General features: G+C 35.6%; 1 protein-coding gene across 5 annotated transcripts in view; it reads right to left on the bottom strand.

The window, feature by feature from the left end:
• Positions 1-16536, bottom strand: part of kek5 (kekkon 5) — a 164590-nt gene that overhangs the window by 121760 nt on the left and 26294 nt on the right. The window lies entirely within an intron of this gene.

Raw genomic sequence — 16536 nt, 5'->3', positions numbered from 1 at the left:
ATAAATAAAAAAAACAAATAAAAATAAAATAAATAAAAAAAACAAATAAAAATAAAATAAATAAAAAATTATTTTAAACAATAATAATAATAATAATAATAAAACAAAAATTAAAAAAAAAATTAAATAATAAAAATTAAATTAAAAAAATTAGATAAATAAAAATAAAAAAAAAAAGATTAAAAAAAAAAAATGGAAAATGATAACTTAACCTTTCAGCTTGAAATTCAGTCTTTTTTTTTAATTTGAAAATTTTAATTAAATTTTAAAATAATATATATATATATAATATATAAATCAACTTACTATTTATAGCTTTTCTCTCTTATTACTGGTCTAACATACCCTCCCTTTCCCTTTCGGATCGCACTTTCAAATTGCATGCATTTATTAAAAGTTATTTTCAACTTTTATATATACGTTATGCAAAAATGCATATATATATTTCCGGGTGTGTAAGCGCTTGGCTAATTGAAGGGCTAAATGTCAAAAATTAATGAGCTTTGCGCATGTTGATTTTTTGTTTCCATATTCAAACAAAAGTATAATAATGAGCTGGATAGATAAATTAAATGGGCTCTCCTGCCATATCAAAGGAATTATTAAAGTTTTATAATTATATATAGGAAACGAGAAAATAAAAGGAATAAAAAGGGTGCCATACAGGATAAAAAAAAATATGATTAGTTACGCTCAATAAGAGATAATTGCCATGGTAAAATGTGTTTTTGTTCTCCTTTTGAAAATCAATCCAAGTGCAAACTGACTTTTGAATTGAATCCTTCCTTTCTACTGCTCCTGCTCCTTCTTCTGCTCCTCATCACATATCAAATGAAGAGCATTTGCAAAATGTTCGCTTGAGATCATAATTGAAACTGTCAACAAATTTGCACATCAGGGCTTAAATGGTATTTGATGGCTCTACCGAAAATGCTGACATGACTTGGACCAAAGTCGTCGTCACTGCTTCTTCCATCCCCCCCATCATCATCATCTCTAAATCCTCTCCCGGTTCAAGCTTCAGTCTCTGCATCCTCCATCCTTCGTCTTCTATCCCTTACCGGAAGGAAGAAAGAGTTTCCTTCTCTTCTTTGGCCACCCAAAAAGTTCGTCTCTGCTGCGTCTGTGGCGCCATAAAAATAAAACCATAACGACAACAATTTCATGGCTTTGTTTACATCTCTCGTCTTGGTATTTCTATCTATCCACCACTTTGTTGTCATTGTGTTTGTGTCGCCAAGAAATCTTTTGTCTTTTAATTTCTGTGTTTGTTTGCGGCAAAAGTTCAATCAACCACGCCCCAATCCGTCGTCGTCGTCGTCGTCGTCATCGTCCAGAGTTTAATTATCCACTTGAAAGCACCTTCCTCTCTCATTTCACTTTCGCCACTTTCAGCTTAAGCAATTGGTATTTATCTAGGATGTAGCATCAAGATTTATTTCAAGATACCACATTTTTATGGTTTTCTATCTTGAGATTGTGTGTGTTACCTCAGAGAACCATATGTACATTTTTAGAAAATATTTATATAACTTTGAGATACGTTTCTTCACTTGGGAAATTTATCTTGATTTTATATTAAGCTTTATATAAGTTATTAAAAATTAAAAAACATATAAATAGAGAGCTAAAAATTCCCACAGTGTAGAGAGGGGGGCTCTTTAAACTTTTCGAGACCCTAATGTGCCACAACATTTGGCAGACTTGTGTGCAATTATCTCTAGAAACAACGAAATTATGCAAATTTTTGGCAGGAGAAGTTCACCATTCTCTCATGCTGAGCGGGATTATTAAAAAAAAAAAAATACTATATATACAGGCACTTGAGGCTGTCAGGCTTTTCAATTAGAGCTCATTAATGTGTGTGTGAGGAAGAGACTAAATTTTGTTTACATGTATAGAAAAAAAAGGAGATCAAAGAACCCAAAGAATTCAAGGGTTTAAAACCCATAAAAAATGTATCTAAATACTCTTACTAAACCTTTTGAAATAATCTATAAATATACAGTTTTTTTTTTGCTCTCAGTCTCAGGTGTCCTGTAAATGCCGCAATGGTCGTTGCATTTAACATATTACGCATACGCCGTGTGGCCTGCATGCATATTTAATGCCACAGAGCACAAATGAAGCCAATGTGCAGAAAGTGACACAAACGACTCCAGTAGCACTTAAAGGCAATCAATGAAATGCATATCCTGGCCTCAATTCGACTTAAGGTCCCAGAGTCCAAGAGCTTGTACTTATAATTCACTAGAGATAGAGATAGAAATAGAAATAGAGACAGAGATAGAGCTACCTGTGCATATGTGCAATTGCCGGAACCTCAACCCCCTTCAACCTGTGATCCCTGGGCTTGGCTTCTAACCGATTGAGTCCTTGTTCAAAGGGAGGTCCTTGCTTGAGGTCCCTCAGCTACCACTTTTTCATCTTAATTAATTTATGCATTTCACCTAATTCCCCCCCCTCCCAACTCTTTGTGCCTAAAGCCTAATGCCTAACTGAATCAGGTTACCATAATTTGCCTAATTGACCAGTATCCTTCCTTCCCAAAAGTGGACAAAAGGCTCTCTATACCTTCACACACAGAAATGTTCAATTACCAAACTGAAAATTGAACATTTAATGCTGTCAAATATATTTTAGAAATGTTGGAAGTTATCTCTGATTAGTATTTAGACAAAATTGAAGGCTTTCCTCCTTGTCAAGTGTCAGGCTCTCAAAAAACTCCCAAAAAGGTGATCACCATTTTGAGTGTGTCTGCGCGGTAAAGAGTTCTCTTTCTTTCTCTGTGAAAATTTTTGAAATATTTACAAGGGTAGATTAGTTTTGCTTAGGTTGTCTACTAAGACCTTTTACCAATTAATCGGAAATAATGGCTATTTGTTCAGCTGGAAAGTGCATACATAATTATACACACGATACCAGTACATTGTGGACTTTACAAATGCCGGATAAGCCTAAGGAATGGCTTTGGAAAAGAGGAAGGAATACAAAAAAAAAATCAGAAAAAAAAAAATCCTGGCCCATGTCCAGCCAAGATCTTTGCCAGCCTCCCGTCCTGGTGTCCAATGCTTGCTCTGCGGATTGTTTGCGGTTTCATTTTGCACTCTCGTGCCAGCACTTTGCCTTTAATAATTATTTATGCATATCTCTGCTTGGACACAGGATAGAAGGAGGCCCAAGACCATGGCTAAACTCGGCCACTGGACCACTTTGCCAAAGAGGGGGAAAGTGGGGAGGAGAGCTTCAAGACTGAGCTGGAGGAGATGGAGTCAGAGACAGAGACAGAGACAGAGATAGGGAGTTGGAGCCAGGAGCCAGTGGGTCCGGTCGAGTGGCACTAAATCAAATAGTGTTGCCATCAAACATGCAACGAGCCGTGGTATCCGAGTAACCGAGTATCCCGAGCAGCTGGACGTGTGCGTACCTCCGTTCTTGCCCCCCTGTAGATATGTCTGTATCAGCATCTATGGCATATATCGGTTAGCCGTGTTAATATTTGCTTGCGTTTTACATTGTGTGCTCACTGGGCATGGCCGGCGACAACGATTGCGAGTGCGACAGGCAAGTGAGCTAAAGTGGAGAGCTGCACTGCAGATGCACAGATACAAAGATACAAAGATACAGATACAGAGAGATACGACGGTACAAAATGGTTGGTTGGTTGGTTGCTTGGTTGCTTGGTTGGTCTGTCTGTCTGTCGGTATCTTTGAACGGTTTTCATGTTTTGTTTGGCTTTTAGTGCCGGCTCAGTTGTTGCCTTTCACCAATACAATTACAAACATAAGCATTAACACAAACATGGCCAAAAGCAGGCAACAGCAACAGCAACAGCTACAGCTACGAGATACAAGATACAAATACAGTTACAGGCCACAGTGAAGAGATATAAGCAAGTAACAGTTCAAGGCAGCCTTTGTGCCTTTGCCAAAGTCGAAATGTAAATACATTGCTCAAAGGCATCTAGGCAAACATTTTGCATTCGCAATCCCTACCGCCTAATGATCTCCATTAACATATCTTCATCTACATCTACATCTACATCTGCATCTGAATCTGCAATCTGCAATCTGCAATCTGTATTTGTATCTGCATCTGCATCTGTATCTGCGGCCATGCATCTTGTTTTGTTTGTCCATCCAGCATTAATGCCTGCTCCAGTTTCCGCACACTGTGTTTATCCTGCTAATTTGACTTAAGTGCCTGCCCACACAGGAGCCAATGGAGCCAAGGGGACCGACGATGATCTTCTTCTGTTTTGCTAATTTTGCTATTTTGTTGCTTAATTTTTCATTTCCATTTATACTACCTGATGCACCCACACAGTGTATTATATTTTAGTATAAATGGATAATAAGTTTTGTGAGTTTATTAAGCAATTCAAATGTTGCTCAACATGTTTCTGGCAACATTTGCTTAGCAACATTTCTAATTTAACACTGTGGAGTTTGATTTTTATGTTTTTGCAGATTTTAGCTTGAAAAAATCATTGAAAACTATAAAAAATCATATGGGAAATATTATATAAATATTATTAAGTAGTTTATAATCATTGCTACTTAAAAATAACACCTTAAAACTTCTTCAAAAACCAACTTAAGCCCGATCCATTAATGGTTCATTCGATTTTACCTGCTAGGCATCGATATATCAAATGCATACAGCAATTAAAGGAGGCTAGATCCCAGTTTACATGGACCTAGGTACATAAGCGTTTGCTTCCCACCTGTCATATCACCCGAAAATGCGTGGCAAATGACTTTGCCTTTGGCTCGAACTTGGGTTTCACCCACCCACGCCCCCCCTCCGATATGGCCATGTGACCATGTAAAAGGCTGGCCGCTGGCCGGGATGGCAGCCAGAGATTTATTTCATCCGTAGCCGAAGGAGAAAATTTCCACGTAACAGAGCGTAGAAATGTTTTCCCAACACGCCCATCACCAACACCCATTGCCATCGCCAACACATAGAGCACTTTGGCTACCCAATCCTCCCCAGCTTCGGTGCTCCATTCTTCCGTTACCTAGCCCTTGCGCCTCATCTGGTCGAGCGGCGTTGGCTGGCTGCCTGGCTGGTTTGCTGGGAAGGAGCGGAAATTACAAATTGTTGTTTACTTTGCATTTCACTCGCACCAAACGAGCCACGGATGACAACAACAACAGCAGCAGCAGGAGGAGGAGCAGCAGCAGCAGCAGCGGCCCAACACAAGGCATCGGGCGTAAAAAGCTAAAAACAAGAGATAGCCAAATGCAAATGAAAATACACAGACACAGCGATAAAGTTTGGTCCCTTTCCAGCTGGAGAACCTATGGTTACCCTGTACATCAGCTTAATTGGCATGATATAGAGTGCATTTAGAGATGCATAGTGATGTATACCTAAATTTTTGCCAAGAAAACTCAGAGTATTGAGTATTAAACAACTTGAAAATGTCACTTGTGCAAATATATCAAACAAAAATGATCGATATCAAAAAGAAAATATCGATATATTAAATTCAGAATCAGAAATGATCGATATCAAAAAGAAAATATCGATATATTACATTTAGAATTAAAAATGATCGATATCTACAAGAAAATATCGATATATTAAATTCAGAATCAGAAATGATCGATATCTACAAGAAAATATCGATAAAATAAATTTAGAATCAAAAATGATCGATATCAAAAAGAAAATATCGATATATTAAATTCAGAATTAAAAATGATCGATATCTACAAGAAAATATCGATATATTAAATTCAGAATTAAAAATGATCGATATCTACAAGAAAATATCGATATATTAAATTCAGAATTAAAAAAATGATCGATATCTAAAAGAAAATATCGATCGAATAAATTTAGAATCAAAAATGATCGATATCAAAAAGAAAATATCGATATATTAATTTCAGAATCAGAAATGATCGATATCAAAAAGAAAATATCGATATATTAAATTCAGAATTAAAAACGATCGATATCTAAAAGAAAATATCGATCAAATAAATTTAGAATCGCAATATGAAACTAAATATTGTTTTCAAATATATAATAATAAATCAGTATAATTTATTATTAAAATTACACTTGATCATAATAAGTTATAAATTCTTATAAAAAAAACAACAAATATACGTTACAAAATATCGATACATTCACCCTTTTTGCCAGTTGAAAAAGCATTCCATTAGCATTGTCAAGTCCTGGCCAATTCGGTGAAATGTAGGCATGGTCAAAAACCCCTGACCCCCGAATAGGGAGAAGTCGAAAATGGAACACAAAGAACAAAAAAAAAAAAAAAAATTAGCACTGGCAAAAAGCCTGAAAGGACCATTGAAGGGCGTGAGAAGAGAAAATATCACAGGACACACAGAACAACACAATGAAACACGGTGGTTAAAAAAGGCAAACTCAAAGATAAATTTAAAAAAAGCAGCCTAATTTTTGCATATTCTTTTCAATGTAATATTATGTACTATTTAAGGTTTTTCTTTAACCTTTTGCCCACTGTAAAAAACCCAAGTACATCACCTCTGCTGCACCCTTTGTAGTACTTTAATGAGCTTTTCTTTTGCCAATTTGCCGGAGAAACAAAATTACAAGAAACTACAAAGAGGATACAAAAAAAAAAAGTAGAATCTAAGAACAAAAGCAGGTGAAAACTTTGTTCGCATAACGATAAAACAACGAAAATGTTGGCCAAATTGGGTCAATTATTACACTCAAAACAACTCCAGTTACATCTGTTTCGCACTCTCTCTCTCTCTTTCAGCCAAGTTGTTTCATTGTAGTACAAAAAAAGAACACAAAGTGTTGTTCTCACAGTTGAAATAGGAAAGGGTTAAAGGGGGTAAAGGGGGTCCCTTATAATGGCAATAGCTCAAAGTTCAACCTTCGTTTCGCTGACAAGAAAGAAACGGATAATTGTGTGATAATTTTAGGCTAAAATCATTAGAGTTGAGTAACATTCGAGGAAGTTAAAACTGGATTAATAGTATGGAAATATAATTTTTAAATAGAATATTATTTATTTAATTACAACTACCTTTTTCCCTATACCCATACCTTTTGTTTATTCATACCATATCGAAAGCCTGTTGGGTGTTGTATATTCATATTGTGATGAGCTCCCTTAATTGTGATTAATTGAGTAAATAAACGGCAAATTAACAGCATTCTCAATTCCATTATTTCCGCTCTTCAGGGGCGATGACTTCTTTACTATAAGGGCAGGGCAAGAGACTTTGACTTCGACATCGATAGGTAGGTAGAGTGTATTTATTTACATACATCAAAGCGATCCCATATATATACATACATATATAACTATATATATCTTATAGCAAAGTAGATAAACAATTATGAGTGTACTGCAGACCCCATTCTTTTGGCGTTCAATTCATTTGACCCGCCATCAAGTGCCGGGAGTGTGGATGGGAATCAAGTGGAGTAAAGTAAAGTGCCGTAGAATGGAGTGGAGTGGCGTGGTGTGGCATGAAGCGGAGGAGAACTAGACACCACCGCACAGTGGTTGGGCTTGTATGGAGACGCGGCCAAAAATAGTTCTAGTTGATGTATCGTTACGAAATTAATACCAAAAATCAAGAAAAATGTTTTAAGTATGTGTCCAAAAAATTGGCCATGTAGCACGTCTATATCATATAGCTGCCATAGGAACAATCTGTTAAAAATCAACATTTAGTATGAAAAACTTTTTTGTTTTTCAAAATATCTTAACCAATTTCACAGATAATATGTTTGGAACAGGTTTATGCATTCTTACCAAATTTGGTTAAAATCGGATGTCTATATCTTATAGCTCCCATAGAAAATTTTTATAAAATTATTTTTTTCCAAGAGCTAAAATTAATTTTGTATCTCTTAATGAGAATGTTGGTGAAATATAAGTGTCCAAAAGTAAAAAAAAATTATTAGCTTATATATTGTATATTTTATTTGTTTAGCAACAAATGCACACAGCTTAAGGGGGGTAAGGCTAATTCGGTGCCAAACTGCCCACTGATCAAAAAAATGTTTTGGCGAAACGTCTAAAGTTAACTTAATGATTTAAATACCATAAATTAACAAAACATTTGAGCTATTTTTTTTAAATTTTTGTATTAAAAAATATTTACAGGCCTACGCTATATTGCTAATCTCCTGAGTCCCCACAAATAAAAGTTGGTTTTCGGTGTACATTCTAACTGTCCACAAAAACGCCCGATATCAAAAAAATGTATTGCATTCCTTAAAGAATTAGTGCCCCAAGGTTCTTAAGAGACGTTTTTATTTTTAAAAATGTTTCCCGATTTTTTATCAAAATTGGAAGTCAAAACCCCGATTTTCGACTAAAAAAATAAGTTAATTTAAAAAAATATATATATTAACATTAAAAATTTAAAAAAGCTTTACTTGAGTACCTGTACAATTAAATTTCAAAGTTATGTTCAAAATTTCAAACCGATTGGTTAAGTAGTTTTTGAGTTATAGAGTACACCGATTTTCAAAATGGCATTTTTCAGGAGAACGCTTTAAACTTTGTGATTTTCATACATCGAACACCAAACGACTTCCGTTCAACTACCAATAACTTCGTCAATGTTGTAATAATCGATGTAAAACTTTTACACAATATTTTAAGGATATTAAACCTTTATTTAACAAAAAAAAAAAAAAAATTCAAAAAAAAAATTTAAAAACCTTACCCTAACCTGTGTTAGTATTTTTAAGATTATAGGCACATAGGCAAATTTCGGCAAAATTTTTTTTACGATTTGTCATCTTAAAAGCGCGACAAACACATTGGCATAAATATGAACTGTAGATTATTGTGGGGTCACAACTATAACTTTAGCTAAACATAAAAAATACGTTTAAAATATGGGCCAGAAACATGATTATTTCACATGAATATAATGAAAACAATAATTATTTTTAATATATTAAATTATATCTCATTTTATAGAAAATACCTTGAACTTCAAAATCCATTACAAAAAATATTAATTTGGACACGTAATTAATAATCGGACCACTTCAAAGTTCGGTTTGGTTGTGAAACACTCGCGATGCGCGTAGCTACGCTTTGCAAATGAATACATCTTCACATCTTTCATTTAATTTTTAGAAAGTCCTGTTAGATTTAAAAAAAAATCTGGTATGCCACAAAGAAGTTTGGATATTTAAAAGACGATCTGTTTACTTTTCGTACATTTTTGTTGTAATCAATTTTTATATTTTTGGCCTATGGGCGCAACCACTGTGCACCGCTTGCCTGTTGTTATTGCCAACGGAAAATAGCACACGACCAATACAATTCCAAGCGTTAATAAAGCAAGTGCAAGTGGAAAATAGTATCTATGAGATGTATAAATTATTGCTTTCCGCTGCTGGCAACCCTCAGAGAGATCGCTTAGGGTGCTCCCAAGCTACGATGTATGTACTATATACAATAACAAAGCAAATGCAGCGACTTTGTTGAGTTTCCTTTACATTTTCAAAAGCATTTTGGAATTTTAATTGGGCCTCCCCGTTCAGTACAAAAGAAAGGAGTGTGTAAGTATGCATTTGCATGATTGAGAATTAAGTACATGCATGTATATGCATGTAAGTACATGTCATTTCACAGATATTACCAGATTTTTAGTGTTTTATTAAAGTATATTCAAGGCATTATTTATGCTAATTTAAATTAAAACCAATTTATATAAGTTTTTCTTTAAATTAAGCCAGTAATTCATTTTAAAAAGAGTTAAGATTTTGTAACAGTTTTTGTAGTTTAATTTTTTAATTTTAAATTTTTAAATTTTTAAATTTTTAATTTTTCAATTTCATTAAACAAACAAGAAGTTCTTATTTAATAAAAATATATTTTTCAATTAATTAATTATTATTAATTTTATTAAACAAACAAGAAGTTCTTATTTAATAAAAATATATTTTGTTTTTATTAAATAAGAACTTCTTGTTTGTATAATAAAATTAATTTTTTTTTATATATATATTAAATATATTTTTATTAAATAAAAACTTCTTGTTTGTTTAATGAAATTTTATATTATCTTGCATTTAGTCTTAATTTAGTTAATTTATTTTTCTTAGTGTTGCCTCAACTCCTTTGTTTTATGCGATCACCACATCAAGTGCCATGCCCAAGGCTATATTTATAACCGAAAAACTCACTTACTTATTCTTCTCCGCAGACTAAAGGAATGCGGAAGAGTTCAAGAACACTTTCTGGCAGAATCTTTGTATCTTTGTATCTTTCAGAACGAAACACGAAAAAGATGTAGAACCAAAGGGAATTCTTACCTGCAAGTAGACAAAGAAAATATAGATTTTAATAATTTTAAAATTATTAAAGAAAGTAAAGAGATTTATTAAAATTCAATTAAATTAAATTGTAACGAATTTGGTACGAAAATTAAATTTTAATTTTATTAATTTTAATTTTTAAATAAAAAAAAAGGTTTCTTATTTCCTTATTGCGATTTTTAACCCTTTTTTCAACTCAATTCTTACCAGTCACACAAATATCACATCCCTATCCAAGTTGTTCTTTTCATTTTCCACTTATCATGAACTATACTCAACTTAAATGATAAATCGCCATACTAAATGGTACTCAAGTACGCAGTATATGTATTGCACATAGTTGCCCAAAGTCAATAGTTCACGAATTTAATCAGTTACAGTCCGCAGCAAGGAGTGGCAAGTAGTAGTAGTACAAGGCAGTCGCAAGTCCAAGTAGTCGGCAGTCCACAGCCGGGCAGCCTGCAATATTAAGAGAGCAATCACGAACTTCGTCCGCCAGGATTCCGCCAGGTCCATAAGTCACGACCAGACATCCGGCTGGGGAAGCCCCCGTGCTCTTCCACCGACTTCAAGGTCTTTGTTCGCCGAAGCAAACTGCCACTGCAAACTGCAGGCTTTCAGGCAGCAAACAAAGCGAGAATGGAGAGGAGAGGGCGCCAGTGCCAGGAGAAGTGCCAGTGCCTGCCTGCCTACCTACTGCAACTCAATTTAAAAATTGTACTGCAAGCATAATTAATTACTCATAAGTAATGCCGCGCCGCTGGCCTCGGGGGCGTTGGGCATGTAAATATTTCAGATGCAACACAAAAATATATATGTACATATGTGTGACTGTATTTTGCCACGACAACAAGGAACAACCAAACAGAAACAACGACATTCGCCATCATCATCTGCATCAGCATCAGCATCAGCATCGAAGGCGTGCAGCAGCGATAGAGGAAGAGTGAGGCGTGAATGAATGAATGAATCAGTGAGACGAATAAACTCGTTCTCTGCACAGTTGAATAACTGCAAAGTCGAATTAAGCACCCCAGCGAGTGTGAACATGCTTGGGTCCAAACAACAGTAGCATTGGTAAAATACACAGAAAAAAAAACAGGTACTAAATGATTAAATATAATTATCAGAGTTCAAAGAGGTTTTTCTATCAAGAAACTAAGAGAGCGATCTCTCAAAATGCTCTCGGAGAGCAACTAAAAATCAACTCTCTCGTTCGCTACTCTTTGTAGATCGTAAGAAGATAGAGCAAGAGAGAAAGAGTTCTAAGTTTACTGATCTTTTATATGTATAAATAATAAATAATAAGTTATTTATTTTGTTTTGAGAGAGAACCTGCAAAATGCTCTCGGAGAGCAACTATAAAGAAACTCTCCCGTTCGCTACTCTTTGTAGATTGTAAGCGTGCCAGACAGAGTGAGAGAGAAAGAGGTCTACTGATCTTCTAACCTATTTTTTATAATAAATAAAAGAATTATTAATCAAATTTTATCTTGTGTGTATATATTCACAAAAACACACTCGTAAAGGAAGCAGCTTGTCGAGCAGGAAGAGAATTCTCCACTGTAGCTCCTCAAACGGCGGAATGAATGCAATTTTAAGCACGTGCTGGCTGCTGCTCCGGCTGCTCCGCCTGGCACGCCGTCGTGCTCCATGGACCGCGGCCGAAAGCCAAACTGCAGAGAGACAGAAGAGAGGAGAAGCCACCAAGCTACCAGCTGCCATGAGGAGAAGAAGTGAAAATGTGGGGAGAAGAACCGGCAGCAAGCAAGTCGTGCGTGGAAAAACGATTGCAAATCCGTAGTACTTATAGTACGTACCATCCTCCAGCTTCAGCTTCAGCTCCAGCTGCTGCTGCCTGTGTCCGTTGGCCAAACAAACAATCAAATGGCAATACGAAATTTAATTAAAGCAATGCCAATGTAATTTAAGGTCTCTGTCTCTCTGCTGCCGCCGCCTCCCAGTAGTGCTTCCGTTCGCATTTATTGCGCTAGCTTATCAATGACATCGATTGGTAATTAGGTACCAGAGGAGGGAGGAAGAAGAAGGCTGCAGGGATCCATCTGTCCAGGTAGGAGGCAGGTCCTGGCCTGGCCCACCCTCTGTCGTCATAACACGTAGCGCTCATTTAAATAAATTAATGATTTCGTCTTCGCCAAGGCATTGGTATGGTATATATACCATAAGCCCTCGATTTTTCCACAGCTACATTTTATGGCGTTCCTTATGCGTTCCGCTTATCGATTCGGATTCGGAAGAGGACAGGTCGTGTCACATTGCTTGGCTCATTTAAGAAGGAAGGCGGCACTGCCGAGAGATGCTTGTGTTTTTCCATTAGCGTCAAATGCTTATCTTAATCGCTTTCCATCCCCCTGCACTTGGATATAGATATATACATATATACCCAATATAGCTCCAAAATACAACCAAGAGAGAGAGAGAGAGAGAGGAATGCCAGGAGGAATCGAATGCATAACGCTGCCAATTCACACATGAATTATACATATCGATATGGCTTATTAGCAGCCAATACCTTTGATTTCTTCATCTTGAATGGAGGAACCGTCTCCTCGAATTGGCATTTATGGCAGGTTATTAATATGCCCCAAAATGCCTGGGTGATTAGACCCAAATTCGAATTGCCAAATTGGCTAGGCGGCAGCTTCACATGTCATAAATAACAATGACAGATGAATTGGCAAGTGGAGGAGATACACACACACATAGGCCTCGCAGGGATATGGATATGTACACATCTCTGCACTTCACCGGTCGTCTCGTCTTACCAAAATTTAACTGTCTGTATTATTTCACTTAATAATTACACTTAAGCTAGGGTCGAAGACAAGACCATTATTTCACTTAAATATAAATCATTGAAATGAAATTACTTTTCATGTTTAACATTTCCGGAAAATGTTGTGTCTTTGTGTCTGACAACTTAAATGTTAACGGTTTGTTGAGGTTTTGAAAATGTAATAAGGTTTATTTAATTATTATTCATGATTGATTGATTGACTGATTCAGTTTGCAACTGAAGTTTTCAAGCATTTCACAAGGATTTTCAAGCATTTTCAGACATTTTGTGGCATTTTCATGCATTTCCAAGCATTTCCCAGCATTTGAAACTTTATTTCTTAACTTTATTTTGCTTTTTTGTTCGTTTTTATTCACCACATTTAACATATTCTTTGATGGCGCTGAAGTGTAAGGTGACCCAAGCCATTCACCATTAAAGAGTGGACCCATTCAGCAAGGACATGCCAGCAGCAAAGGGATCATCTTCGATGCATGGCTGTTGGGGAAAATACACACACACACACACACAAACAACATACATAAATACATATAGCCAAAGTACGCATAAGCCGCATCGACAAACAGGCTAATCCGATTTCAGGCTTCATTTGGCCAATACGAGTGCATGTAAGTTGAAATTATGGTCACTGCTGCTGCTGGCTCTTGGCTGTTCTTCTAGTTTAAACATTGGTTCAAAAAATACAAAAAAAAAAAATAAAGGAAGAATGAGAGAAAGCTCCTCTAGTTCTTGGGCTCTTAAAGAGTGTGTGTGTTAGCCTCTTCCCCCCGCAGAGAAACCTTTTCATTTTCGGACCCATCAGGCTATTGGACACTCGGATTTCGCCACTAAGAGCACACGTACGGCTCTAAGACTATGGCAATTTTGTGATGCCAACACTAAAATGAATCATACACTACAAAAAAAAAATACTATAGAAACTAAAAGAGTAAGAAAAATGGGTTTTAAAGTGTAAACAAATGGAAATAAATGTAATAAAATTGTAAAATTTATTAATATAATTACAGATATGTTTACTTATGTATATATTTAAGTTTTAAATTATATTTAATTGTTTCTTGGCTTAATTTTAATTTTTTTTCGTATGTAGAGTCTCCCTTCCTATTGTTTTTGGTCGTTTTATATTATTTATAATTATTTAAAATAAAAATAAATCAATTTAAACCCAATTAATTTAAATTTTTCAATTAAAATAATTTATTAAAATTAAAAAATAATTAAATAATTAGTTGTTTCAGTTTTTTATTAAATAAAATCCTTAGATTTTGTGAAATAATAATATTCATAAAATTGTACTGCATATATTTCCACTTCTTAAACTTTAAATAAATAAATTTAAGCCTGTTTTCTAATTTAACAAAATATCAATATTAAAATAAAATTTTTACTAAGTTCTTTACCAAACAAAAACCTTAAATTTTGTCAAATAATATTTAGAATAAAATTGTACTTCATTTATTTCCCCTTTCCCAACGTAAAATAATTCAATTTAAGCCCAGTTATCGCTAATTTCCCAATTAAATTATAAGAAAATCGAAATTACTTCAAGTGTAATCTCTTACCCTATTAATACCTATTCGAAAAGTTTTAATAAATGGACAAGTTTCGGCCCAAAAAGTCACGAACTCATCTCTAATGGGGCAAAAAGTCGGCTAACCGCACACACATACGAGACGATTTCAGCGATCAGCCTTTTTGCTGTTGCCGCCGTGCTTCATTGGTTCTCCATCATTTTTATGACGCTCATGTGACAGTCCATTGTATTAATGTGCCACTGCCAGCCAGCACCCCCTTCCCCCCAATCTTAGGAGCTGGCGGAGGAGGAGGCATCATAAAAAAAAGCGAGGATAAGGACGAGTATAAGGATAAGAGCAATGGAGGAAGAGGAGGCAGCTTTGTCGTCGTCGTCGTCGTCGTCGTCGTCGTCGTGCCAAATCAAACTTTTAGCCATACTGTAGTAACCCCTGTTTAGTCGCATCGGTGACCCGCCCACTCCGATCCAGAGGCAACCCAACCCAAAAACGACCCTACACCCTACACCCTACACCCTCCCCCTGTTTGTGGTCTGTCAATTCAAATTGATTTTGGTTTTCCGCCTTTGCCAACGCCTTCGAGTTGCTGCTGCTGGTACTCCCTTCCTCCCTGCTCCCTGCTCCCTGCTCTCTGGCTCTTTCTGGTGCTGTTATCATAGTCATCGTTGCGGTGGCAGTGGGTATTATCATTTTGGCCACGATTTCGCCAAGGAACTTTCACACAGCAAATAGCTTGGCCTTTTAAGGATGCAATTTGCCAGAAATCTATCTCAGGAAAGACAATTTCCATGTCCTTAGGAATACATAAATGTGCTAGAGGTGCAAAGGAAAAAGTCTAGATCTGCAAGCTGGAGGTATTTATAATTTTTCTTTTTTGGAAAATTTGAAAGAACTATCCTTAAAGTAGGTTTGAATTTTAATCGAAACTATTCAAACTTATAGAAAAAAAAGTCTAGATCTTACAGCTGGAGATAATTTTAAATATTTTCTAAAAATTTAAATCAAAATTTTAGAACAAAAAAAGTCTAGATCTTACAGCTGGAGATAATTTTAAATATTTTCTAAAAATTTAAATCAAAATTTTAGAACAAAAAAAGTCTAGATCTTACAGCTGGAGATAATTTTAAATATTTTCTAGAAATTTAAATCAAAATTTTAGAACAAAAAAAGTCTAGATCTGTGGGCTGCAGTTACCAAGTTTAATCCAAGATGTTTTATAAATTCCTTATTATTTTCTATATAAAAAAACCTCAACTCATAGAATCACATTCTCGCCTTGACTCGTGTTTGGAATAACTTAAGGCAGGGTATTTGCTTTTTTTTTTTCCAAATATAGTTATTAAACTATTTCGTTGACACATGCATCATAAAATCCTCTCGATTAAGTATATTTTCTTGGCCCAGATATCTAAGGAATATATGGGGAAAGCATATATGGTATTCCCATATTCGGTCTCTCGCTGTCTTAGTTGTAGTTATTCCCCTTTCGTTGTCATTGTCGTTGTCATTCTGGTTCCAACCCAAGCCATTTGGCCACAAGTAACGCCCAACTATGTATGTTCTTGGTTTAAGGAGTAGAAGGAGGTAATGGGGGTTTGGTGGTGGTGCAAGTTCCTCCTCCTTCACCAACCACCCCATCTCTGAGCTCATCTTATCCATACGCTTTTAGTTCCTTCATTTTTTTTCCGGTCTTTCCTTTGTGTGAATGACTGTCAGATCGCGTTTTTGGTCCTTGTACCTTGTTTGAGGTTACCATCATCATCATCATCATCATCATCTCCCTGTGTGTGTTGTCTGCCGACGATTTATTTTGTGCAGCAAATGTGGACAAAACGTACTCGACACACGACGATGGCGATGACGACGACGACGACTCTCCTC

Source organism: Drosophila kikkawai, chromosome X, assembly GCF_030179895.1.
Source record: "Drosophila kikkawai strain 14028-0561.14 chromosome X, DkikHiC1v2, whole genome shotgun sequence".
In the NCBI taxonomy this organism is placed as follows: domain Eukaryota; kingdom Metazoa; phylum Arthropoda; class Insecta; order Diptera; family Drosophilidae; genus Drosophila; species Drosophila kikkawai.
Note: the sequence above shows the minus strand (reverse complement) of the source record. Positions and strands in the feature narration are given on the sequence as shown.